The following is a 15,130-nucleotide window of genomic DNA, read 5'->3' on the forward strand; positions in this document are numbered from 1 at the left end:
TAATTTTTTTTTTTTTTTTTGACTCTGAAGGACACACGGTTGTCCAGATAACTTGATGAGTAAGGTCCCCCGCCACGGACCCCTTCACCGATCGTAAGTGGTTCATGGGGTTAATTGGTTATATGATCAAAACCTTTCATCTTACCATTAAATTTTGGTCATGCAAATCTTCCAACTCTAGGGATGCGAAATCTTGACTCCATAAATTCTAACCAAAATGTATGTCCATCCATACATGCGACTAAATTTGTGTTCAAATTATATTAATGCCACTTTCGGTCGCATGTGACTTATAAGATCAAGTTGACTGTCCTGTCTATCGGGAAATAAACGAATCAAAACATTGCAAATCCTACGCAAACAAGTACTTTGAAAATTTTACATTCTTGGCAGAAAAAAGTACTTTCAAGATGTAGCCAACACAAAACATCAACAGCCTCTCTTAAATGCAGTAGAGGAAGGGATAAAGAAAATTACTCTCACTCGGTCCTCAGGAGACGATGTGGCTTTATGGAAAGGAAGGAATGATACCTATCACAAACATTTCAACACGAAGAATACTTGGTTGAACATTCGCACAACTCACCCATTGAGGGAAGGCTACCACTACAAGAAAACATGGATTTTACGACTATAGTTGGTGACTATATATGTAGCCGTCATTTTTGGCGACTAAGTAGCGACTATATAGTGACTATTTTACGAATACAAATATTTCGTCGTATATCAGTCATTTTTTTACGACTACATATCGTAGTCACTAGTTTAGTCGTAATTTAGCGACTAATTTATGACTATATTTCACACCGAAATATGTAGTCGCTAAATAGTCACCAATTTAGCGACTAATATATGACTCATAGTAAACGTCGCTAAGAAGACACATATCAATCGCTATTTAAGAAAATCAAAATTTTCAAAATTTAACCCTAAAACCTAAATCATAAATTCTAAATTTAGCGACTACATTACAACTACGCCTATGACTGCAAACGTTAGTCGTAACGTATTTGCTATTTAGCGACTAATTTACGACAAATTTTTCTTACCGACTAACGATTTACGACAACAAGTTTTAGTCGCTATTTGGTCGTAAAACATCATTTAGCGACTAAATAGTGACTAATAGTGCAGTTGTTATTTTCATGTTTTTTTGTAGTGTACAAAGCTGTCTAGTTTCCCAATGCCACCCCCAAGTATGCTTTCATTACATGGCTGATGGCAAAAAACAGAATATCAACAGGGGAAAGGATGATACTGTGGAATTCAAATGCCAACACAAATTTTGTGTGTTTTCAGCCAGACCATGGAGACAAGAGAGCACTTAGTTTTTAGATGTCCCTTCTTGCAACAGGTATGGGAAGCACTAGTAAAAGGACTACTGTCACAGAAATTCACGGCTAGTTGGACAGAGATCATGACTTTGTTAGTGGGCACTGAACTCGATACAACACAAAAGTTTCTCTTGGGGTATGTTTTCCAAAACACTATCAATGCTCTTTGGCAAGAACACAATGACAGACGTCATGGGGAAGTACCGTCGACAAAAGACTGGTAAAACTGATTGACAAGAATGTCCGCAACCGTATGAGCACACTTGGGGATGGAGGAGACACTCGCATTCAACGGTGGTTTGCCGCCAGATTTTATTTAAGATGATTCAACATCAACTTTAAAACATTTTTACATAAAGTCTTTTATTACACAAATGTAACAAACAGTTTATTTTTCTTTTGATTATATTTTAACATTAGATTCAAAAAAAAACTGTGTGGTTTGTCGTTCCACCCTCGCATGCTTTAGATTAATTTATCGGCTAATTATTACATAAAATAAAAGTTAGCGAACTCCTTACACCAACTTAACCCTAATTATCTATGTCCAATCCGCTATACTATCCTGAGGCATATACGAAAAATTAGTGTTTTCTGTTGGAAATCGTAGTAAAATAGTATGCATATCATTTGGATAGCCATTAATTTCTAATATGTATAGATGGTCTAAAAGTTTTTAAAATATTTGGTTTTTCCAAGTCGAACCTTACTGTATCTCTATATCTCTCCTCGAACATACATATCTCATCACTCATTAATATACACTACAAGAAAACACGTGCTTTGCGACAGAAACCTGCGACAGACAAATGCCTCGCAAATTTGCGACGAATTTGCGGGTTATTTGCTATGAAGACGAGGACCCTCGCAAAACCCTCGCAAATTTGCGAGGGAAATGTCCCTCGAACATCTCTCGCAAATTTGCGAGGGAGTTGTTATTAATTTGCGAGGAAAAAGCTGTCCCTCGCAAATCTATCGCAGATTTACGACGAATTTGCGAGTCAAATAATCCGTAGCAAATTTGCGAGGAAGTAGCGACAGATTTGTGAGGTCATTATGGGTTTAAAGTTTAGGGTTTAGGGTTTGAGCTTAGGGTTTGAGCTTAGGGTATAAGATATATATAAATCGAGATGTGATTTACTTTCATTATGAACATAGATATGACCAAGTGTTAAAGTGTTTTGATCAACAATTGCAATGTAGAGTCCATAGTCCACTAATCACCAACTATATGAATATTGAACTTTCCAAAACATAGGAAAAACATGAAATTAATAGAGATTGTATCATTAAGAAAATAAAGTCAATGCAAAAGAATATATAAACTTGCAAGGGATATGCGGTGGATGTGCGAGAAGACCCGCAAAATACTCGCAGATCCCTCGCAATTTGCAAGGGATGTGTGATACATTGAGCTTATTCCTCGCTAAAGCCTCACGTTTCCCTCGCAAATTCATCTTTTACATGCAAATTAAAGAAGAGCATTACTAAACAATATTGCATCCAAAGCATAGGAAAATCTGTACTTAGTAAACTAATTTTATCTACTTTAATTTGAACCTACTTTAGTAACCAACATTTGATCTTTTACATGCAAATATGAACCTACTTTAATTTTATCTACACATAGCAAACTATTTGTATATAATAATATTGGATTAGCAAACTAATAATATTTGATTAATAATTTTGAAAGCATAGGAAAACTTTCTTTAGCTTTTGATTGAGTACATTTTAATGAGGATGATCTTGGTATATAAAATGAATTTGATTATAAAGGTGCGAGGGATTTGCGACGGCTAATCCCTCGCAAAGCTGGTGTATTTAATTGGTCAGTTTGTCGGTTGCTTAATCTTTTTTGCGAGGAATGTGCGATGGAGCCACGCTAATCCCTCGCAAAATTGGTGTATTTTGATTGGTAAGTTTGTCGGTTGTTGCATCTTTTTTGCGAGGGATGTGCGATGGGGCCACGCTAATCCCTCGCAAAGTTGGTGTATTTTGATTGGTCAGTTTGTCGGTTCCTAGTTATTCCGTCGCAATATCTGCGAGGGAGTTACGAGGAAACAAAATATTTATATATACCATCGAGCTGTGGTTTGAGCGAAGCTCAAACTCATTCACCGAAACCCTAATTTCTCTTCTTCATCCTCTCAGCCCCTAATCTCTCTTTCTTCTTCGTCTTCTCTGACAAACCGGAGCCACTCTTCTTCGTCTTCTCCGGTAAATCGTAGCCGTCTCCGTCGAACCTTAGCCGTCTCCGTCCAACCTTCGTCTTCTCCGTCAAGGTATTAACTCTAATATCTCTTCGTCTTTGTTTCTATCTCGTCAAAACCGAATCTCTTCAATAAACCCTAATCTCTTCAATTAACCCTAATTTAATCTATTAACCCTAATTTCAATCTATTTAGCCTAATTTAATCTATTAACCCTAATTTCATCTATGAACCCTAATTTCATATATTAACCGTAATTGCATCTATCAACCCTAATATAATCTATTAACCCTAATTGTTTCTAATTTTTCGTAGATCTGATTAAATTGATTTTGTTTTTCTTATAGATGTTTAATGGCAACGATTACACAAGGTTCCTGTATGATCAAGGTGTACCTGCTCCCACTGTTTCTAACCGTACACGGACTCCAACCGGTTCTAATTCTCGTCGTTCAACCTCGTACCCACTACCTCAAACACCGTCTTATCATACTCCTTCTCCTTCACCCTCTAATGGAAATCATGGGAATCAAGAGGAGTCTCCACCCACTCGTTCGTCTTCTACAGGAGCTTCTACACGTCTCAACAATCTTACCCTTGAAGAGTTACTCGATAGTCCAGGGTGTGGAGGTTTACCGAAGCTAGACCTGCGTCGACCTCCAGGAACTTTCTGGTAAGAAAGTTTCATGAACCTTGTGTAATCATAGTTGCATCTTGAATCCGATCATTCACTCCTTTCCTGTTGTAATTTGTTTGAAGGTTTGACCAAGATTCCTCTGTTGCTTCTACTGTATGAAGCATCTTTGAAAGAGATTTCAAAGAGCCTCATGCCTATTGGACACAGACGCCGACTAAAGTGGTAGACCATTGGTATGAATCTTTTGCGGTAAGTGTAATATGTCTTGCAATCACACAATATGTTTTGTTTGTCATTTTTAAACATATACTAATTTACCTTTTTTTTTGGAAGCAACTATACAATTGGGACCGATCCATCAATGATAGAGTTAGGAAGGAGTTTGAAGAAAAGCTTAAGGATAGGATGTGTGATCAAGTGTCAAGGTGGAAGTTAAAGTGGAAACTCAAAGGTGATGAGGCAAAGCCACGGTGGATTGATCCTGGAGTTTGGAGTGGTCTTGTTAAATATTGGCTTGATCCCAAATCAGAACGCAAGAGTACCAACAGTTAGAATGCTCGTTATCATGATCCTGATGGCACCGGCATATATAAGCACCGTCAGGCTAAACCTCTTTTAAAGCCCGTGCTCGAAAACATGTAAGTGTTTAATCATCTCTCTTTTTCTCATTTTCATCTCTCTTTTTCATTTTAACTAATCATCTCTCTGTTTCTCTTTTTCAGTCTGAGCTAACTGGTGAGTTAACTCCTGATTTTTTACGCATCCTAAAAGAGACTTATCGAAAGCCTGATGGGTCTTTTACGGATGGAAAGTCGAAGTCTCTGTTCAATGAGGTGTCGTTGAAGATCCAAGAGTTGGAATCTGAGCTTTGTACAGGGGAGAATGGAGAGAGCACTGCTTCTGGTTGGGTGCCAATTCATATCAAAAACAAAATTTACACATCGGTAAGTTGTCTGTTTTATATACTTTGAATGTCTTTGTTTTTGTTTGAGTTTTGTGTTTGTATTCTTTGAAGTTCATTTGTGTTTTGTTGTTTTGTTGGTAGGTTGCTCCAAAGAAGAAAAACAGGATCTATGGGGTTGGTTCTTTGCAGTTTGAAGCATCCTCTAGCAGTAGTGGTCCACCACCGTCATCTTCTCCGGCTAATGATCCGGTTCTTTTAGCTCATAAGCTAGCTGCAGCTGAAGAATGCATTCAAATTCAGGCGACTCAAATCCAACAAAGTGCAGAGAGGATGCAAAGCTTTGATATATACTTCGAGTATCTCGCTGAAAAGGATCCGAAATTTGCTGCTAGGTTCCGAAGCCTGACAACGACCAATCCATACGCCGGAGAAGGGCGCAACACCGATGATACAGTTAACGCCGGTAGTGGAACCGAAACAAAAAACATCACCTCTCTCTCTGAAACTTTTTAAACTCTTTCTTGTTATGTATTTTTTTTTAAGACATTAAAATTTCATTTAATTTCAATTTAATCTCAATTCTATTCCCAATTCAAATTTAATTTAATTTCAATTCAATTCTATTATCAATTTCAATTTCAATTCAATTCATTTTCAATCAAAATTTAATTTCAATTCAATTTGCGATGAATTCAATTTCTCGTAAATTGCTTCAGAGTTGCGAGTAAATATGTTTCTCGCAAATTGCTTCAGAGTTGTGAGTAAATTGGTTTCTCGCAAATTGCTAGTTATTTGCGAGGAAATGTATACTCGCAAATTGCGAGGCATTTGTGAGGGATTTACGATGTTTGAAATTTGCGAGACGCGATTTGCGAGGGATCGTTGTATCTCGCAAATCCCTTGCGGATGTTGATTTGCGATGATTTCTTCCATCGCAAATCGTGTGTTTTCTTGCAGTGTATAATACACAATCACAACACAATTCACAAACTTTTTTGTTCACAACAAGTTATATTAGCATGAAATCCTTGACTCATGACATCGATGTTTATAGTTAGCTAGTTAGTTCATGAGTCTAGGATTTCAATCGAGGGTTTTGTCTGGTTCCATTTATCTAATTTAACTTCAGGTTTTCTAGGGTTTTGTCTCGGTCCTTATGTGCGTGTGGCTGTGTTTTCTCCTTTTATTAATTCGTTTACTTGGATTAATACAAATCCTCTGATTCTTATTAATTTATCTTCTTTTTTTTCGTTTCAGTAACAATAACTTGAAATTTGTAAGATATGGACAAAATTAGTGGATTACCAGATGACGTGCTGGTGAAGATATTATCTTTTCGTCCAACAGATGTTGCTGTGTATCCACTAGCATTTTGTCTAACCGTTGGGAGTCTCTTTGGATGTGGTTGCCTAGACTCGAGTTCTTCTTCTTCGTCGGTTACAAAGCATGGACTTGGGGATTTTATCTACAAGAACCTGCCATTACATAGAGCTCCCCTCATTGAAAGCTTGTGTCTTGATTTATATAATTATAGCCCAGATGTTAAACCTGAAGATATCAGACGGTGGATTGAAGTTTCAGTTTCTAGCCATCTATGTGAGTTGGACATTTCTTATGATACAAATAGTGAAATCATATTCCCAAGTAGCTTGTTTACTTGCAAATCGCTCGTGACCTTGAAACTCAAATGGGTGCCTCTCATCTCCCCTCTCTCAAAACTTTGCAGCTTGAAACTATTTCATTCGTAAATGCGAAATCTTTTCAACAGCTTCTATCTGGTTGTCCGGTTCTTGAAGATCTATTGGTGCAATATCTTGACGATGAAGATTTAAGAGAGTTCACTATAATCGTCCCGTCTTTGCGGAGTTTATCACTTTGTTTACTTGGGAATTGGAAATTAAATAGGTACAAGATAGATTCTCCTTCTTTAAAGTATTTGAAACTTGAGGACTGGAATCAAAGGAGGCATGACTACTCTTTGATTAAGAATATGTCTAAGCTGAAGGAAGCATATGTCGTATCCTTTGATTCGAAGAGTCTTATTGGATCAATCACATCTGTCAAGCGTCTCATTATATGTTGTAGAGAGGTAATTATTATAGTTTTCATTTATCTACTACGTATTGTAAACTAGAGAAACTCGAAGGAGGTTTTCTCTTCTTATTCTTATTCATTATGTTCGATAATCATACATATATAAAGTGAAGGGACAAAGCCCAAACACATTTGGACTAAACCAACTTAGACTAAGAGGAGGTAGTTGATGGGCCTTATGGTCTTGGACGTATATGGGCCGTGTATGGGTCATGTATGGGCCGGTTATGGAAGTCCACCATCCGTGTTTTACAAAACTCCCCATTGGATGACATAACCGTGCAAATGCTAAGAAGGATCTCTGTAATGCGTTTGGGGGTGCTGCCTCATTAAAACCTTACCAAGAAAACCCATTGGGACAAAACCATGGTGAAGGAAAAAGAGTACAGCTCGCATTACTCCCCCTGTTCCAAGCATCCGTAGAAGTCCTTAAGTCTCTGCATCCCAATCTGGTGCGTGAGCTTCTTGAATGTTGATGTCGGTAATGACTTAGTGAAGAGATCGGCTTAATTGTCGCATGAAGGAACTTGTACCACTTGAACTTCTCCGGCCTTTTGTAGTTCATGTGTGAAGAAGAACTTTGGTAAAATGTGCTTTGTCTGATCTCCCTTGATATATCCTTCCTTAAGTTGTGCGATGCAGGCTGTATTGTCTTCATAGATAACCGTAGGCTCCTTATCGTCGACCATCCACAATATGTCCTGATATGTTGAGTCATCGACCTCAACCATACACACTCACGGCTGGCTTCATGCATTGCCAAAATCTCTGCATGATTAGATGATGTGGCTGATATGTCCTGATATGTTGAGTCATGTGTTCTATTGTTTACTTCATAGAATGCCACGAAATAGTTGTACCACCGTGTGTGAACACATAGCCGGTTTGAGACCTAGCATTATGTGGATCCGATAGGTAACCTGCATCAGCAAAACCAACTAAACCTTCTTTGTTATAGTTAGTATAATATAAACCCAAATCTATCGTTCCTTGTAGGTAACATAATACATGTTTAATACCGTCCCAGTGCCTTTGGGTTGGACAAGAGATAAATCTAGCTAGGAGGTTCACGGCAAAACATATGTCTTGTCTAGTGTGGCTAGCCAAGAACATTAACACTCCTATAGCACTGAGGTATGACACTTCCGGACCGAGAATTTCTTCATCGTCCTTCCTTGGACCAAATGGATCATTTTCCAAATTTAAACTTCTCACAACCATTGGGCTAGGCAATGGGTGAGGTTGGTCCATATTAAATCTCTTGAGTACCTTTTCAGTATATCCCATTTGATGCACAAGGATTCCATCATTTATGTACTAAAGCTGCAATCACAAACAGAATTTAGTCTTGCCTAGGTCTTTCATCTCGAATTCTTTCTTTAGATATTCGACTGTTTGGGCGATTTCCCCAGAGGTTCCTAGGATATTCAAATCATCCACATATACTGCTATTATTACAAACCCATTGTTTGCAAACTTCTTTATAAAAATACATGGACTGATGGGATCATTCTTATAACCCTCTTTGGCTAGGTACTCACTTAATCTATTGTACCACATACGCCCACTTTGTTTCAGTCCATAAAGGGATTTGTTTAGCCTTATGCAGTATTGTTCTCGAGAACCGCTCTTATCTTTGAGCTCTATACCCTCTGGTAATCTCATATAAATCTCATTATCCAGTGGACCATATAAGTATGCGGATAAAACATCCATTAACCGCAAATCCAGTTTTTCTCTTATAGCCAGACTTATTAGAAATCTAAAAGTCGTTGCATCCATCACAGGGGAGTATGTCTCCTCAAAATCTATTCCGGGTTTTTGAGAGAATCCTTGTGCTACAAGTCGTGCCTTATATCTCACGATTTAATTATTCTCATTTCTCTTTCTTACAAAGACCCACTTATGTCCTACTGGCTTTATATCGAATGGTGTCCTTAAGATCGGACCAAACACATTCCTTTTCTTTAATGAACTTAACTCCACGTCAATGGCTTCTTTCCATTTTAACCAATATTTACTTTGAGTGCACTCTAATATAGATGTGGGTTCATGATCCTCATTTATTTTAAGTGATACCTTGTATGCAAATATTTCATCGATGTCGACATCTTTCTGGTTCCATTGAATTCCAGACATGATATAATTTATTGAGATCTCATTATTATCAATACCATCAGGACCTTGAGGTTCAGCGTCCCAAACCTCATTCGGTACCTTAGGATTTGCCGCGGCCATGTCTGTAATTTCCTTAACCTCGGTTTGATTTGCACCTTTCTTAGATTTCCGAGGGTTCTTATCTTTGGAACCTATTGGTCTACCACGTTTCAAACGGGTATTAGACGTTGTAGCAACTTGATTATTGTGTTCCTTTTGAACATCAATACGTACTGGTGCATTACAAGCTGGTATGTACGATTTTATTACTCCCTTAGGGTCAGCAAAGGAATCTGGCAATTGATTAACTAGCTTTTGCAAATGTATTATCTTTAGGACCTCTGCATCACATGCTAGAGTCCGAGGATCTTGCCAATTTAAGGATGTTTGATTCCATGAAATTTTTTTGACCAGCTTGTTTGTCTCTCCACCCAATTTGGGAAAGTCGGTTTCATCAAACTGACAATTCAGGTATCTGGCCTTAAATAAATCACCCGTAGTTGGCTCAAAATACTTAATAATGGTGGGAGAATCATATCCAACATATATTCCCATCCTCCTTTGAGGTCCCATCTTTATTCTCTGTGATGGTGCAATCAGTACATATACGGCACACCCGAATATTTTTTTTAGATGGGATATGTCTGGCTCATGACCCGTTAATAATTGGGATGGTGAATATTTATACTCACTAGATGGCCTGATGCGTATAAGCTCTACTGAATGTAATACTGCGTGTTCCCAACACAGGAAGCTTCGACCTTACGAGTAATGGTCGAGCAATTAATTGGATCCGTTTAATGAAAGATTCAGCTATCCTTTTTGTGTATGGACATGTTCCACATTTCCTCCCATGGACATACAATAATCATTAAACGCTTGGGATGTAAATGCACCAGCATTATCTTAGACGTATAGTCTTAAGTGGAAAGTCTCTTTAGTTACTTAGACTGGTGATGGCCTTATAATGAGTTTCCCTTGTGTACAAGTTACACACGTGAGATTTTTAGGGATAACTCGTCTCTCTTTAAGAGTGTGCCCATTAGAATTCATAATTAGCTTACGCATCAAGTTAGAACCCAGATGGCCAAGCCGGTCATGCCATAAAGTGAATTGTTCATTGAAAATTTTATTCATTGCCAAATTAGCCTCAATCATATTTATCTTAGCATTGGTATAAACCAGTGGCTAGTGCGGGTATAGACTCTAAGATTTTCTTAGATCCTTGGGTGATTTCTGTAATATGTAGGAACTCTTGGTTTCCTTCACCCTTAGTTTCAACATGTAGACCATTCAAACAAATGTCTTTAAAACTCAATAAGCTTCTCTATGAGCTGGGTGAATATAAGGCATCACTTAGTTCAAGATGTGTGCCTGGCCGTAGCCTTTCATTAGACTTGATATACCCGCTATTGTGCTAACATTGGCATTGTTCTTGTCCTTAGCCATTTTCTCAATATGGACAAGAATCATGTTTTAGACATAAAGAATAAAACAAACAAATAAATATTGAAGGAAATGGTTGAATTTAAACCAAAATCATAATTCAATAAAATTCAAAGCATAAAACATAGAAATTAAATCAAGACAATTTTAATTATCCTTTCCTAGACAATCCGAAGTTTCATAATCCAATAGGTCATCATTCTTATGGTCGAAATCTCCTTCACCATCGAGATGAACCAAATTGGCTTCTGGATTCCTTTTCAAATTCTCTTGATAGAGATCAATAAGATGCTTAGATGTCCTGCATGTCTTAGCCCAATGATTTGACATACCACATCGGTGACAAACCGATTTAGGCTTGTGTTGCGGTTTGTGAATTCCGCGGCCTCTACCACGTCCACGACCGAAGTCGGACCGGTTCCCACAGCCATAACCACCACGTCCTCTTCCACCATGGCCACGACCATGATGCTTATCTCTATAGACGTAGTTAGACTCTTTGGTCTCCTTGGGCTCTTTGTGCTGTTTCTTAGTCATGTCAACCTTGTGAGCCTCTGGTAAGGGGGCAGATCCAGGAGGCCTCACTGCACTGTTCATCAATAATAGCTCATTGTTTTGCTCAGCAAGTAGCAAACAAGAGATGAGGCTTGCATCTGACTTAAAACCCTTTTCACGGTATTGTTGATGAAGCAGTATGTTATTAGTGTGAAAGGTAGAGAATGTCTTCTCTAGCAAGTCCTCCTCAGTAACCTCCTTACCACATAATTTCAATATCGAGACTATCTTAAATAGCTCTGAATTATACTTATCCACTGATTTAAAATCCTGGATCCTTAGGTTTTTCCAATCGAATTGAGCCTTTGGTAGGAGCACCGTCTTTTCGTGTCCATATCTGTTATTCAACTCTGTCCAAAGCTCAAAAGGATTCTCTATGGTAAGGTATTGGTTCTTGAGACTCTCAGCAAGATGATCGCGTATATGTAACATCGCCTTATATTTACTCTTTTCAGTGCAATTATTATCATACTCAATGCATTCGCATAGGTCTTTTGATTTCAGGTTGATCTTAGTGTCCAATGCCCATTGGAGATAGTTGTCTACAGAAACGTTAAGGGCAGAATATTGGAGATTGTTGAGCTTTGCCATCTACACAATATAAGACATGCATCTGATCATTAGCATGCGGTATATGAGACCGAAACATGCATTTATTTTGCTCTTAGGTCATGCGGTATATGAGACCGAAACATGCCATCAATTTAAACTTTTAGGCCATGCGGTATTTGAGACCGAACCATGTCGATTGTTATAGTCTTGGATCATGCGGTATTTAAGAACGAACCATGCTGTTTGTTATAGTCTAGGCCATGCGGTATTTAGGACCGAACCATGGATTTATTTTCGTTTGGGACATGCGGTATTCAAGACCGAAACATGCCGATTATTTTAGTGAATGTCTTTTGTTATTTACATAATTTCGTGGCCTATATTATGCATGAACACAGTCCTAGATAAACATAAAATCTAGCATATGCAAGAATTTCCTTTTATTAAGTTTTTCTTTTTACTAAGGTTTTCCTTTTTCTAGTTTAGGATTAGGACAAAGGTTTTAGGAAATTTTCTAGTCTTTTAGGATAATGTCTAATATATTTAAATTTCTTAAATATACTAGATAAGGCTAACGAATTATTTTGGTAATTTTCTTAATATTTATGTTTTCGATTTTAGGGTTTTGCTTGTAGGGTTCCATGTAAAACATGGAACTAATCCGATTTTAAGATCTTAGATTTTAGGGTTTTTGATTTTTACTAAACCATCATTGATAATCGGATCTTTAACAACCTAGAACAATTAGTTGAATATTTTCTAGATTCGAATTTAGGTTTTAGTTCTAAGGTTTTTCATGCAATCGAAAACAAGCAATCAATCAACAATAATAACCGGATTTTAATCATGGCATAATTAGTTTAATTTACAAACAATCTAAGCAACCCTAAACCTCATAGCAATCGATTTTAAAGTTTTAGGGTTTTAGGGTTTTTAGGGTTTTTAAAGCTTAGGGTTTTGTTTGTTGATTGTTTACTTGTAGATTTTAGAGTTCTTATAGATTAAGATCAGGTTCGATATACATCTATGTCCGAAGGTGGTTTTGATTTATTTACCTTACACCGTTTGGGGTTGACTGGAATTGATTTGGGAGCTAAAGACCTCGGATATACAAACTTTATCACGAACGGACCATGAACCTCGGACTTGATTACGAAATAGCAACGAACCGCGGACCGTTTGTGGACGCGAACTGATCACGAGCACCGGTTGATCATGAACACGAACAGATCTCCGAACAGGAACTCACCCCAGACAAGAACTGACCACGAACACAGACAGATCTCGGACAGGAAACCGATCACCGAGCAGTAGCCGACCACGGACACGAACGGAAGTTGATTGCGAGCTTGGACGAACAAAGACTTTGTGTGTGGCGGCGGTTTAGGGTTTTAGGGATTTTCTCAGTTGGAGTTTAGGGAAAACTCGTGTTGATAACGTGTTGTAAACTAGAGAAACTCGAAGGAGGTTTTCTCTTCTTATTCTTATTCATTATGTTCGATAATCATACATATATATAGTGAAGGGACAAAGCCCAAATACATTAGGACTAAACCGACTTAGACTAAGAGGAGGTGGTTGATGGACCTTATGGTCTTGGACGTATATGGGCCGTGTATGGGGCGTGTATGTGCCGTGTATGGAAGTCCACCATCCGTGTTTTACAACACTACGAGAGTTCAATCTCATTTATAGAATCCCCTTTTGGTTAATAATTTTAATAGTTTGGGCAGGATTTGTATGGTGATGATTGTGTGTTTCGAAGAGCTTGAACATCTGAACCTATGTGTGTGCAAAAATGATTCGTCGAATCTCCTTGGCCAGTTTCTCAAGGGTTCTCCTAAGTTGCGAGTATTAGACATCTCTGTAGTGAGAGTAAGTTTAGACGATAAATTATTTTTAGTTTAATTACCTAATGATTCCCATTATGGTTTTAATCTAATTCTACCGCTTGACCTTAATTAGGATCATGTGATAGATGAGCGTAATGGTATGGTATGTTGGAATCAACCGAGTCATGTTCCTGAATGCTTGTTATCGAGTCTACAAACATTAAAGTGGTCACCATACTTTGGGAGACTACAAGATAGAGATATTGCGGTATATATTTTGAAAACGCTCGACACTTAAAGACGGCAACAATATTGGCTGATACAAGGAGAAAATTTGTTCCAACCCTTCAGATGATCAGTGAGTTGATACTTTCTCCCCGAGCTTCAAGCACATGCCAACTCGTATTTGCTAAGGACTTGGATCATATTGAGACTTGAATAACATTAGATGTTTTTTTTTTTGGTAAAAGGTTAAGATTTATACCAAATTTTCTGGTAAAACATTAGATGTTTTTTGGTAAAACATTAGATGTTTTAAGTTCAATTTCCTTCTATTATTCCCATGCGTGATCAACAAAGATCAGATTGCTTCGAATTTTATTGAGATTGGTTCAAAGACTAAAGAGTTTTTCGACAATTGGGATCCAAGAGTTCATAAATCTGAGGTTTTACCATACAATTAAGTGGCGAAACCCCTTGCCACCTCAATTTTTGCAACACATGAACTGGTCTTTTGCAAGCGTTGATGACCACAAGCAAACATGATCCAGTGTCATCAGTGTTACGATGTTCCCAAGAATCTCCACTGCATGTCTTCACTTACCTTTGTTGCTTCTTCTCTCTTACTGCTTCCCAAAATTTTGCACCCTCCAAATATGAAGAAGACTCAAAGCAAATCATGTTCTTGACTTTTTTGCTGTTTTGTCTGAATCCATTTTACAGATTATAGTTTATTAACAGCAACCACAACCAATATTTCAGATCATGTTTCAGATTCATAAATCATAATCACGTTAGACGGTTATTTATTTGTTTGACTCGGTATATGGTGTGACATATCAGTAACTCTTATTATCAGTTTATCGCACCAACACATCTTACATTTCTATAACGTATTTAATGAGAAAAAGCCAAATAAAAATTGTAAATAACAAACTTGCAAAATTAAAAATTAAATATATATATATATATATATATATAAACTGAAAATATTTTACCAAAAATTTCCAAGGAATTATGTTAATTTTTTTTTTAATATAATTTGTACTGCCGCGCGAGCGCGCTAATATGATATTAAAATGCTAAAAAGGAAAGAAAGAAAAGAGTATAAGGTTTTATAGGGTTTTGTCTCTGTTCCTCTCTCTGTGGTTTCGGTTGTTACTGAATCGCTTGGCTTTCGATGCTTC

General features: G+C 37.5%; 1 pseudogene; it reads left to right on the forward strand.

The window, feature by feature from the left end:
- LOC109126894 lies at positions 6,372-10,627 on the forward strand (annotated as a pseudogene).

Source organism: Camelina sativa, chromosome 10 (genome assembly GCF_000633955.1).
Source record: "Camelina sativa cultivar DH55 chromosome 10, Cs, whole genome shotgun sequence".
In the NCBI taxonomy this organism is placed as follows: domain Eukaryota; kingdom Viridiplantae; phylum Streptophyta; class Magnoliopsida; order Brassicales; family Brassicaceae; genus Camelina; species Camelina sativa.